The following is a 14,139-nucleotide window of genomic DNA, read 5'->3' as shown; positions in this document are numbered from 1 at the left end:
TAGACAAAAAGCATTCTATAATGATAGTTACTCATTTTATAACTAATGATCTTCTCTCTTCTTTAAACATGAGCAGCTGTTGCTTACACTTCTTCACACACCACCAAAATTTGACATTGCCCAACATAATTCAATTTCAGTGTAATGTTTAAATAATATAATGACTGATTTATATATGTATTTTGTCATTGGGAGAAATAATTAATGAACATTGGGGGTAAGCTAACTCTACATTAACACTGCTCATGTTTTTAAATTTGCAGATTGTACACATGTTTGTAGACAGTGAAGTGTTTGGTTTTTTACTCAAGAGTGTCAGTCAGTACCAGATCTGACAAAGTATGAGAAGACTATTCACATTACAGTGGAAAAACTAAAGTTTTGACCCGTGATTAGTGCAGTGTTCACCACTCTACGTGCCAATAAAGCCTGTTGAACTGAACTGAACTGAATTGAATTCACTTTCTCAGTTGGGAGAGAACAGCAATACAATCAACAAGAAAAATAGAGCAGAATAAAACATTCTTAATTACTTTTCAGCAGCATATCTCTCTTAAATTCAAGGCCTGATCTATCTCATGCTTTGTGCTGCCTGTCTTTCCTTTACTGCTCTCCTGCATCTTTCTGCACTCTGCCTGGACATCTTCACCTTTCTGCACTCCTTCCTGGCTGAAAAAGGATTATTCCTTTGAACTGACACTAAACATGACAAATGTGCAGTATAGATGAATAATATCTAAAAACCACTTCTATGGTAATCTGACAATGACACACTGGTGATCAAATACAATCCTGTATTTTCCAGCCTCAGTGCTCTTAACCTTTCCTGGCTCATCGGTCTGGACTGTAGTTGTGAAGCACAAGGGAGACTCGGGAGCTTGGGTCTTGAGGAGTTGTATCATTTATTTACTGACATACAGCCTAACGTGCACATGCATTGCAGCACTACATTCACAGCTATCCTGCTAACTTCTAACTAACTCGCTAACTCTCTGCTCCAGTCGCCATCCTCACTTCTCTCTCTCTCGCTCTCTCTCCGGCTAGGCACCTATTTACTGATCTATTCCTTAAAGGAGCTCCACTACTTATGTAACAATCTTTTGTCTCAAACTCTTCAAACTTATTTCAGCTCTTCTGCTGAGTCAAGGACAGCTTGCCTAGCACACTTTGGCTAAAGCTAATCACCCGTCAAAAATCCCAGGATTATCCTCAATGTGCAAACGTCTAAAAAAGGCGGGACAACATCACTCCAACAAAAATGACAGAAACGATAGATGCAACAGCCAGTTGTCAAGCCAGCTTCCAGAGACGATACCCTGTTGCCACCACAAGAGAGCAGTAAATTACAAGATGGATGCAAATGGGCATCAGATCCTTTATGGGACAGACCACTGTTCTGAGAGCAGATGTTAGGAGAGATTTTGCTTCGACTTCAGTATGATTCTAACAAATGCCTATTTTTAGCTTTAACTGGCGAAGCACTGCTTGACTTGCTTGCCCCTGAGGGCACGCCACTGCTTCAGAGTCCACAGCCATGCAACACAAAGCACAGCTGAGAGTCACGGGAATGATAGTTTTGGAGGTTTTGCAGGTCATAAACCAAAGTACTGGACAAGTTCAAATTTTGACCTGCCGATGTTACTTGATGACATCACAGGATCCCCAAAGTGACATCAATGTCACCCTCATGTTGTGGGAAATTTAATGATACTCCATTCAATATTGCCATTACATTTAATTGAAAACGACAAATGTCAACTTCATGGTAAGACTAGAGGAAAAGTTAAATGATCACAGTCATTAGGATACATCCAATTAAATAATATTCTATTCTCATCTGTAAATGGATTTTATGCATTTTTTTCACAGTGCTACATGAATGAAAATCTTCAAGCACCACATGTGTGGATACATGTAGCTGTATTCAGCAGTGGTTAGTGCACACACAACAGTCATTCTGGTTAATTCACCTGTATTGTACATTCTGTACTTTATCCTTCCTGCTGCTGGCTGAATATCCTCTGTAAGCACAGCAGGCCTGCATGACTAACACAGACATAATGGAAGCAACAAACGACACAAAATACAGTCTCCTCGGTTCCTTTCATGTCACACTGGGTTCATGCAGCTGCACAGGTTGGATCTGAAATTTTCAAAAACTGGAAAAATATATTCTAATTCTGGTTACCATAAAAGCCTTTTCATTGCATGCGGTGCACTGACTTCAAGCGCGGCTTTGTGTAGTTAATGATCTGCTTTTGTTCAAACTATACATAAAGCCAGGTAGGTCACTGAATATAACATTATTGTCCTGAGGAGGTCTGGATGGCAATATTATATAAATTGTATCCTGCTCACTAACTTTGGACTAGAACTGCCTGTTCTGTTCTACTTTTTGGCATTTTCACCCTGAATGCCTGGGTCCATTTTGTTGTGTCTGTCTCTCTTCTTCTATTACATTGCTGTATTTGACTGAATAACTCAGCAAGTGTAAGTGATGCAACATTATGTCAGGCTGTTTCAAGCACTTATTATATTTTTCACTCATACAGGGAAAAATTCTCTGTGAAAGAGGCAGAGGTACAATTTTTTCCACCACCAGCAGTCTCATTAAACTAGAATAAATATATGTATAATCTATTGTTAGATGCAACAAAGTCATTATGTTTAAATGACTGTTTGAGACTCAATTAAGTTATTTCAAAGACAAACTTTTTTGGGTTGTCTGCCTTCATTTGATAATCATTGTAGAAAGAAACAGAAAATATGGGCATTGTGGTTATGTGGTATTAAAGGAGAACTCAGTCGATTTTACACATCAAAGTCTGTTCACAGGTGTTGGGGGTACTGCTGCATATAGCATTCTCTGCTTGAGCCTAACAGCTGGCGGCTACATTAGCCACTGCTAGCTTAACACACCTGAATCTCTGACCGAACTGCTGGTGCCAGGTTTGGACAAGAAAGAAGCGTGTGTGGAATTAAAAAAATATATGCTGCATTGACTTTGATCCTTTTTTGTAAAAAAAAAAAAAAAAGAAAAACTGTCCACTGTGAGTCTGACAGTGTTATTGAAGTGCAATTGTAGCAGCTGTGTACTCACATTGTGTGATCAATTGTCACTGTTTATGGTGCCAACCAGCCGGTTTATTCTGAAAATAACTGATTTATGACTTATATTAGGTTTCTCACAGCCACCTTCCCAGTAATAAGCTCCAACAGAGGGTAACAATTTAGCTAACAATTGGTTAGCAGTTACACCAGAGATTTCCTATTAAATTAGGAACGATAACGTAGTGAGATCAACAAATTACTCTACAACAATACACTGTCGTCACAACAGCATTTCGTATTGAATTCAGGAAACCATCTTAACTATACTTGCAGAAATAAGAGTTTAACCAAACGTATTAAAGTACGTTAGCAGAGTTTATTGCAAGTCAACTCACCATGAGGACAGGGTGCAGCAGACTGGGGTCTCCCATTCAAGTCAGCAGGAGCACATCAGGGGGCGCTCATTTTACACACAACAAACCAACTCCTGTGGGAAATTAATTTCAAATTTAAAACAAATGAAATATTAAAGTTATGGCAATATACAATGCTAAATCGAGTATTTTCTTAACCATTAGACATCTGTGGCACCCCCTGCAGCACAACTTTATATGACTAGTGGCCTATTGTTTTACCAGTGAGCATGAATAAATAGTAAACTTCAAGTACATTTTGTGATGACTAAACACACTACCTGGTTATGTTCTGTTAACATGTGTGATTGCTCATTATATCAAATGAATCTGGAAGTTTAACCAGTGTTTTTGGGAACTTTTGCTTTGGTGAAAGGCCGCTTTAGTACTGCAACTGCTAAATGAAACATTGAGTCCAACTCTGCTGCTGCATTAGGCTCTTGCCAAAAATTAAGACTAGCATTTAATTCATCAAACAAAAATCAGGTGTCTTACTGCCATTTCCTTGTCTTCTGCACCATTAGTAATAGCTAACTACATACCTGTCTCCATCCTTTGGAAAATAAAAGAAAGATAAGTTGTTCCTGGTATTACAGCCTATAGCTGCACAAAGGTTGGACATTTTTAATACTAATTGATGGACTATTGCTTGTCCAGGTCAAACAATACAATACAAAACAATACAACACTAGATACAGTACACATTTGTGCCTTATGTTGCCATTCGTTTTTATTAGCTAGTTTAATATCTGATCAGTCCGATACAAGATCATATCAGTCTAATCATATGCTATTATTTCCCTTTAAAATCAATAATTAATAATGACAATTATTAAGTATTATTAAGAAAAGGAACATGTTTTAATTTAGTTTTAACCTTTAATTCCTGGGTTTACATATTTAATTTTCTGTTTTTCCAGTTAGAAAAGTAAGGTTGGCATCACTGCAGTGAAACCAGACCAGAACCAACAGAGAGAAGACATATGTGAGAGTGTGTGGCAGAGATGGAGACAGGTCTTAAACAAATTTAATGTTCTGCTGATTTGTCTGAAAAATGCAATTTTAGTGTCACAATATCCAGAAGATATCTAGTTTGTCCAAAATACATTGAATATTTACTTTCAGAATCGGAATCAGAATCAGAATCAGAATCGCCTTTATTGTCATTATACATAGTACAACGAAATTTGAGCGCTGCTCCCTTGGTGCAAACAATGGTAATTAAATAAAATAAATAGAAACTTAAAGAGAACACAAATTAAAATAAAGGAGGTATAAAAGGGCAAGTGATATGTACAGCTATTTACACGTGGTATGAATGAAAGCCCGATTATTGCACTTTAGGCCCAGTTTATTGCACAGGTAATTGGTAGTTATTATGTGATCATCCGGTCATCCGGATTTCTTTTTGTCCTTGTTGACTACTGTGATAGCCCTCGGGAAGAAGCTATCTCTGAGTCTGTTGGTCCTAGTTTTGTGTGACCTGTACCTTCGGCCCGACGGTAACAGGTCAAACAGGTGGTTACAGGGGTGGGAGGGGTCCTTGATGATGTTGCCAGCTCTGCTCAGATAGCGAGAGTTGGCAATGTTCTCCAGGCTGGGCAGAGAGCAGCCAGTGATCTTCTGGGCTGTGCAGACGACCCCCTGTAGTGCTCTCCTGTCAGCTGCTGAGCACCCCGCGTACCACGCTGTGATGCAGTACGCCAGGATGCTCTCTATGGTGGCTCTGTAGAAGGTCACCAGCAGCCTCTCCTCCAGATTGTTTCTCCTGAGCACTCTCAGGAAGTGGAGACGCTGCTGGGCTTTCCTCACCACCGCCGAGGTGTTCGCAGTCCAGGAGAGGTCGTCGGAAATCTGTACACCCAAGAATCTCATGGTGTGGACTCTTTCCACACAGTCCCCGTGGATGTAAAGTGCGGCCGGGTCCTCTCTGCCCTTCCTGAAGTCCAAAATGAGTTCCTTGGTTTTTGTGGTGTTCAGTTGGAGGTTGTTAACCGAACACCACGCAGTCAGTCTTTTGACCTCATCTCTGTAGTTGGACTCATCCCCCCCTGAGATGAGTCCGACCACGGTTGTGTCGTCCGCAAACTTTATGAGGGTATTTGAGAGATGTGTCGGGGAGCAGTCGGATGTGTAGAGTGTGAACAGTAAGGGGCTCAGAACACATCCTTGTGGAGAGCCAGTGTTGAGTGTGATGATGCTGGACAGATGTGGGCCAAGTTTGACAGTCTGTAAGCGGTTTGTCAGGAAGTCCTTAATCCAGAAGCAGATGGGGGTGGAGAGGCCCAGGTGGGACAGTTTCTGGATCAGGATCTCCGGGATGATATGGTTGAAAGCCGAACTGAAGTCCAGGAAGAGCATCCTCACGTAGCTGCCCGGGTGCTCCAGATGACTCAGTGCGGTGTGGAGCGCTGTGGTGATAGCGTCCTCGGTGGGGGTCCAGAGTGGGAGGCAGACAAGTCCTGATGTGCTGAGAGACCAGTTTCTCGAAGCACTTCATGACCACAGGCGTAAGTGCAACAGGCCTGTAGTCGTTGGGGCTGTCCACTGCTGTCTTCTTGGGGATGGGGATGATGGTGGAGGTCTTGAGGCAGGGTGGAACGGTGGCCAAAGACAGGGACAGGTTGAAAATTGTGGTGAACACTCCTGCCAGTTGGTCCGCACACGCTCTGAGCACCTTGCTGGGTACTCCGTCGGGTCCAGTTGCCTTCCTGGGGTTCACTGTCCTAAGCACACGTCTCACTTCCTGCTCCTGGAGTGTCAGTGTGCTAGTGCTGACGGGGGATGGGGGTGATGCCACAGCTGAGGGCCTGACCGCCTCAAAGTGGGCAAAGAACTGGTTCAATTCTTCTGCCAGCGAGGCGTCGATCCTAGTTGTCGCCTGGTTCCTGCTTCTGTAGTTTGTAATGTGGTTTATCCCCTGCCACATCCTTCTAGGGTTGTTTTCAACCTGCTGATTATGGGGCAAAAGAATTGTTCATAATCTGTGCTCACATTCACTTCTCCCATTGGAGTGAATGGACTCAGTCAGGTCTCCTAAAGGGACGGGCCAGTGGTGAAACCCACGTGACACAGATACATGAAATGATTTTAAGTGGACTGACTCCTTTCTGGGCTGTCTCCAGCTACAAGCAAGTGCTTGTTTAAAATAGATGGGCATCATAAAACAAAAGCCTACCTAGGTTTTCAACTTACATGGACTCAACTATTGCAAATAAAAATTTCTGTTGAACATGAAAGGTTAATTTTGTTTTCTTCTCCACTCTAGATTTAGCTCTCGTCTCTGGCATTCATATTCCTGAATATCAGGAAATTAAATAGAGTGAAACTTTAATGATCAGCCTGGAGAAATTCATCAGTACAGTTGTACATGCAAATACAGAAATGATGTGCAACCATATCTTTATGTAACTGTCTTTCAAACTGAACAGCATTAATATTTTAATTATCTTTCCTTTTGGATGTGAAAAAAAAAGTCTTACCAGGCTAGTAAAGACTGTTATCTAAGTAAAACACACTTTGCACAATGATGCAATTGAGAACAAGAAGAAGTCTTTTTGTCAGTGTGAAGAACTGACATTTCCACCTTTCCAGAGATTTCAAATATTACATTCTTTATATATTCCTAAATGTTTCAAGTTACAGTGCACATGTGGGTGTTTTAATGAAAGATCAGTAGGAGGAAAAAGAGGAGGAGGCCCACAAAGGAGAAAGACAAAGGAGCTGCTGTCAAACTCATAACTTCGCCTCCTCGGCAGTTAATTAAGGACCTTAGCGGACGCACGTGGCTTTGAATTAATTGTCTTGAATTAACTGTCCTCATTACTGTGGAAAAACTTGTCAGTTTATTTCCATCTTTTCTCTTTCAATCTGTTTCATTTTTTCATCAGCACATAACTCGCTCTCTCACTCACTGTTCTTGCGTGTGTGTTTTTTTTCTACAGTGTGCCTGGATTCATTACTCATTTAAACTAATTTCTCCCCCATCATTTTGTCACCTCGAGTTCCAGCTGATAGCTTTATGTGACTTAGCCTAAAAGTTAGCATCACAGTAGATATAGTTTAAGTTATGGTTTGGTAAATCACATTTGTTTCTGTGGAGAAGCAAAATGGATCTGACTCTTGATTACTTAGAAGATCAGAAGGAAGAAAGGAAACTGTTTGTTTGTTTCAATCCAACAAAATTATTTGCCAAAAGCCAAGTGTTGCTTTATCACCTCCACCACCCATATCTGTTCGTTTGTTGATTTGTTTATTTGTTTGTTGCCACCACCAAGGAGATTTTCACCCATGTCTGTTTATTTTTCAGCAGGATTACACAAAAAGTGCTGAACTGGAACCTCCAGGGCTGAAAAATGAAATCAACATGGATGTGATAAAAGCTGCAGTTCCCTAAATTACCACTTGAGGCTGGCCCCAAAAGTGAGTCAATACCTAAAAGGCCCAACTTTACAGCAGCAATAAACATGTTTATTTCCTTCTTTCTGACAGGTGGGTGAGCTTATGTCTCAGTTCCACACACACCCCACGTCTTTGTCCATATCTGGAATAGCCAGGAGTTAGGTGGAGTCAGCTGTCAGATCGAGCAGCTCACTCTGAGCCTTAGAACCACTCTTCAGAAACCTGTGGGTGACGCCACCTCCATCTTTATCAACAGTCGATGGTTTTCACCAAACTTGGTGCAAGGATTGGGCATGGGCCTCGGAGGAACTCATTAAAGTTGGTGCTGATCCAATTACAAGTACAGACCCAGGAGGTTTATATCACTCTCCTTAACATTGAGAGACAGGACATTTTTCAACATTTTTGTCAATTTCTCTGGAAATAATCTATGGATCATTCTGTAACAAATCAGACATATTTGTGGTGTTGAGATCTGTGACTATGGATCTGCACAATAATCTGCATCTGACAGACAGTGCAGGATTGTTTGGCTTTGGAGGAATGGGCTCTACTGAGTCCAGTTCTAGTTAGTTTATATCACAATCTGCTTCCTCTGTTCACCTCTGTATCTTTATCATTTCTCCCATGTGTTCTGTCCCACAGACTTGCCATTATTTATCCACCCAACAGATGTCTTCAGAGTTTCAGCCCTGTTTCCATTCACCTGTCTGCCCCACCCTCCTACGAACCTGTTCCCACTTCTCATGAGTCCTGCATTCACTAGAGCGCTCCCCACTTAATCAACCTTGCACTATGTATACCAGTTCTTGTTCTTGTCCTTTATGTTGTGTTATGTGTTTTCTCTGGTTTTGCCCTTTGCCTGTCTCATCATTCCATAAGCCTGTGTTCCTCTTTCTTCATGCTAAATCACTTAACTACATTAGTTTTGCATTTGGCAACTGCATTCGGGTCCTATCCCTTGTGTTTTCTGCATCACCCTGCTTGCACCAGTTGTGACAGTAAATTCTGGCCACCATGGACCCAGCCAGACCCCTGAGTCCCAGTCTGCTTCCCGGCTGACCAGCAACCAGCCTGCTGTGAGTCTGCATCCCAGTCAGCTAGTCTTTGGCCTACTGACCTCCAGGCTGGTCTCCTGGTGGCTCCTGTCCCCTAGCCAGCTAGCCTCCTGTCTTCCCCCTCGAAAAAGTGTAGGTCTCTGAGATTCTCTCGATTCCCCCAACTTAACTAGATCCACAAACACTGTTCCTGCATTTAGCAGTTCCCCACCGACAGCCTGTCAGTTCCTGTGTCGTGGGTCTCGTCTGACATCTCAGTTTACGCATGCCTAAAACCACAGTAGGGCCTCTGCAAGGCTCTAATTAGGCATACAGATGCTTTGTGCTACAGTATATGCTAATGTCAGAGGGGTCTAAACACTGTAATAACCATGAGCCTCAGCCACTGCTGCATGAAGAAGCCTCAAGGGAGCACAAATCAGAGCTGTAGCAAACTCAAAATGTTTTCATTGAATTTGTGAGCAAAAGTGGCTTAATTCATCCAAAATTGACCTAAAATCCAAATGTCGGCTTGTTTGAGTTGCAGATTGTGTTGTCAGTTTTTTCATCACCACCAAAATCTGGTATGTGAGCGTCACATGTGACAGAAGCTTGGTGGTTTGATGTTTCATGCTGAAATGCTGAAAAACACCTTAGGAGTCATAATTAACCTTAATTGACCTTGAAGGTGTTATGTACACAGGTCTGTAACCTTGACTTTCACCAAATATTTTGTAACACAGTTGTCACTTGTGTAACACTTTCTTTCTGGGAATGTCATTAGTTTTGAAGGTATTTGCTCATGAGCCAAAGGATTGGACAAATTGACCTGATGATGGCGCCAGATGAAAAGTGAAGGGATATTAGATATTACAATTCATCCTGGGAACACTGAAGGTCTGTACAAAGTTTGGTGCCAATCCATTATGTAGATGTAAAATATGTCACTGGATAAGTGATAACTTTTGTTGTGATGATGGTCCTAGATGAGAAGTCAAAGAATCACTATAGTCAGAGGGGTTCGTCCTCCTGGACACCATGAGTATCTGGACCAAATTTCATATAAATCCATTCACTCGCCTGGAGAAAAAGAGCACCAAAGATTCATCCTCTGGGGAAAATGAATGTCTGTACATAATTTCATGGCAATTCATCTAGAAGTGAAATATTTCAGTCTGGACAGAAGTGGTGGACAAACAGACAAATAAAAATGAGTTTTATCCAAGATACCTTCCATTAAACATGCCCATAACACAGAAAGCATGAGAACAAAATGTTGCCAGAATGAAAAGGATGAATTCAGTGTTAAAAGCAAGCAGGGATTTATCTGGCCTCTCTTTTTCTCACCTCTGCTCTCTCTCAAACACCACTTTCACCAGCACAGTCCTCCAGCAAGAAGAATGTCCACTCTGCAGTTATGTGGGCTGATATGGCCACACAACGATTTTTATTGGTCCAATAACGCTGTGGCTTAATAAGTGTAATCTGTCCGCCAGCCAAAAGGTTAAAGCCCAGCAATATATCAGTGTCCCACCGCTATATTGCCGATGTGTAATTGCCTTGCTGGTGGCCTAATTGTTGAGGTGTACGTGGAGATCATTTGGAAATGATCCATCACTTAGTACTGTAATAATGAGTTTCCAATGGTTGGCTGGGCCGAAGCTCCCTCCCTCGCTCCCCACAGAGGGAGTTGTTGAACCAGAGAGCTGCACTGTGAGGTGAGGTGCAGCAGAGTGGAATCTGAGATTGAGAGACTGACTGTGTGTGTGAAGGGGATTGTAGGTTGGGTTTGTTTGTGTGTGTGTGTGTGTGTGTGTGTGTGTGTTACTCACTGCACCACTCTTAATCAAACCAGCTCTATCCCCTTGCGTTCTCCAATTTGTAAGTACAAACCTGCACTGCATAGAAATCAGGACAAAGTCCGTTCTTAATCCATGACGCCGCATCACTTCATATTATTATGAGAACAGGTTGAACTCTCTCTCTTCTCTCTCCATTTTCTGCCCCTCTCTGCTGTGAACTGTCAGATAGACCCAAAGTGCCCCTATCTGTAAAAAAAAAAAAAAAAAAAAAAGCCACTTTAAGCATCCTGCCTCCGGGATGCAGCTGAAACTCATTTCTCAGCAGATGCTGTCCCCATCCACCGTCACCAAACACCACTACTACCATTTACCCAGTGGACACACACAGAACTCCAATTTGCAATTTTCATGTTTTAAATGTCAACCTGCAGTTGATTATGCAGTCTGCTCTGCCATTAAAGCAGCATCTCAAAAGAATTTAATGCACTTTGAGCGCAAAGGTTACAAGGTGCTGTTTTTGAAAGGCGGCCATTACCATGATAAAGAGCACACAATTTCTGTAATCAAACAAGCCTGCTGTCGCCACATGCTCCCACATACAACACAGCGTGTAATGTGGGCATTTTGAGCTGTAGTTGAAATTTCTGTAATGTCAATTGATGAGTGAGAAAAAGAAGAAAAAAAACACTCTTTTTTTCTGCTGGAACTTCATAACTTGACAGTTAATGATGAATGGGATGTCAGGAAAGAAACGCTATGAAAAGCTTAGGGGCGGTTGATAGTAGCTGCTGCTGTCATTGTGAAATATCGATATGAGACTGCATGAATCTCCAAAAACCCTCTGCATCTGTGGCTTTACAATATGAAGTGAGAAAGTTGTCTGGTGTCTACACTGACTAAAGCAATTTACATTTTCTGGATGCTCCCCACAGCAGACAGCCATACTGTGGTGACAGCTGCACTGTAATGAGATATGTTGTTTTGTTTACAGTGATATATGATAATGACCCTTTCTTTTGTTATGTAGAGTCAGAAATGTTATTTCACTAATATTTCCTTTCACAGCAATGCATAGTATCTGCTGTCTTCACTGTGCCCAATACATGCCAGGAGGTGACTCCAGAGTGAGCTGTAGCAGAGGATAATAAGTCACTGTTCATACTTTTCTACCAAAATTTTATTACCTTCGCTTCCTGAACATTTGTATCCTATGTTATGTTATTTGGTATGACTATATGTGAGATATGTTATTGTTCGTTTCAAAAAATTCATCACCATCTGTCTCTTGACTCTCTCCCCTTGTAATTCTTCCTGTTGCTAACCAATCAGACTGAGATAGAGAACAAAGTGGAAAGTTCCTGTCATTGGTTTATCACAGTGAAAAAACATTTTTAATGTTTTTAAAGACAATTTTTAAAGATTATATTATATTATATTATATTATATTATATTATATTATATTATATTATATTATATTATATTATATTATATTATATTACAATATGTTATATTATATTGTATTGTTTATAATGTATTTCTTGCAATATCTATATGCAGGCCAAAATCCAAAACATTAGCATTACTAAAATGAAATTATTATTTGTGTTATTTTTGTTTAATATTGAATTAGAAATACTTCAGACAGTTATGTCCACTCCCACGCAAACAGTAGTAAACAAAGTCAGTGATATTCCATTTTTTCATTACTGCGTGGGTATTGCTTGCCTCAGTTCCTGAGCCATCCCTTTAATAACACTATATGGGCCCATGAGTGGAAGCAAAGATCATAAATTCATAAAACACACCACTGGATGTATAGCAGCGATATTATATTATATTATATTAGTTCACAAATTCAGATTTTGAAATTATGTTGGACAAATTCAGAAAGGTCAAAGTCAAGTCAAACATCAAGTGTGATAGTGTGAACAAACGCTAAAAATTTCCAGGCTTCGTAAAGGTAGAATTTATGGAAGACCTTTTGTGTTGGATTGTATTAAATTGTGCAGGTCTGCCTAATAAAGTGGCTATGAGTGTATATTATGCAATTTATGTGATTTGTAATATTTTTATCACTTCATGTTATGTCAGTAGGTTGACATAACACAGTACAGGCCATTAAACCAGTAGACCTATAAATGTACATCTTAAACATTGAACATTAAATAGTTAATTGTATCATTTAGTAAAATATGAAGTAATGCAAAATATATAGAGAAATATTTTTGCTCGTGTAATTACATTTGTATATATTCTATTTAAATTATATATATATTTTTTTATAAACCGTGAATAAATTTCAGTATCTCTTCACGGGATGTCTGTACATGGACATAAAAATGCTACCAGCGCGGGCTGTTAAAGTCTCCTCACATAAAACCTGTATTTCTGAGTGCGCGCCCTTTATAATGCATCTTTATTTGGCCCCTGTGTAATTTCTATACCACAGCTATGTTATGGTCAGGCCACTCATCTCTCTGTACAATTTAACTGTCTCATTTCTTCACCAAAAAACTGTAGCCATCACATGAGTGATTTATATCTTCCTCGTGTGTGTTTTTCCCTTTACCTCCCTGGACTTTTCTGGCAGGCTGAAATTGCTTTATTATTCCCCCAGAGCCTGTCAAATCCCCTGGCAGCTACAAACTCATCACCCATCACTGGCTCTTTGTCTGAGAGGAAATAAAGTGTCGGGATTTCCTGGGTGACAGATTTGTGTAATCGTCCTTCGTCCAGGCTGAGGGAACAACTCGGTGGACACAGGAGGAGAGCGAAGGAGAAAAGGGGCGAGAGAGAAGGGTAATGTGAGAGGGCGGCAGATCAGTCTGCCTTTTTAAAGTGAAAATTGAGTTTCTTTGAAGGGGAGCTCCTCAAGTAGTGAAGGTCCAGGACCTTTCCTTTTGAATCCTGAGAAGGAGAAAGTCACTCTTCCAGTCCTCACCTAAATCCAATACTTTATTATGGACTGGCTGACAAAAAAAAAAAAAAAAAGACAGCAGTATTCACAGTGAAGGTTCCACCTGCTATTCTTGCAGATACCATGTTGCCTTAGATGCATTTAGTGTCTGGTGACACAGGTTTTAGTCAATTTCTAACCAAATGAAGGTCAGAGATGGAGACACAGAGATAGGTACTACTTGAAATTTAAAATGAACTGGTAAATATTTTGAACATTCATCTGATCAAATTGGTTGCAGACTGGCTCTTGTGAATTTGTCATCCTTAAAGCAATAGTTTAACATTTTGGTAAATGTGCTTATTTGTTTCCGTTACAAGAGTCAGATGAGAAAAGTGATACTGTTCTCACAGCAGTAGCCTAGTTGGGGTTTTACAGGAGGGTTATGTGCCATCGGCTACTGTTTCTTGGCTGGGAGCGTTGACTTCCTGGAATCTCCCCTGGTTGCCTGGCAATCTCACGCTTTATGCTCTGGTTTT

The sequence above is a fragment of the Trachinotus anak genome, unplaced genomic scaffold (assembly GCF_046630095.1).
Source record: "Trachinotus anak isolate AG129_WGS33_773 ecotype Australia unplaced genomic scaffold, CSIRO_AGI_Tana_v1 ptg000005l, whole genome shotgun sequence".
NCBI lineage: Eukaryota > Metazoa > Chordata > Actinopteri > Carangiformes > Carangidae > Trachinotus > Trachinotus anak.
Note: the sequence above shows the minus strand (reverse complement) of the source record.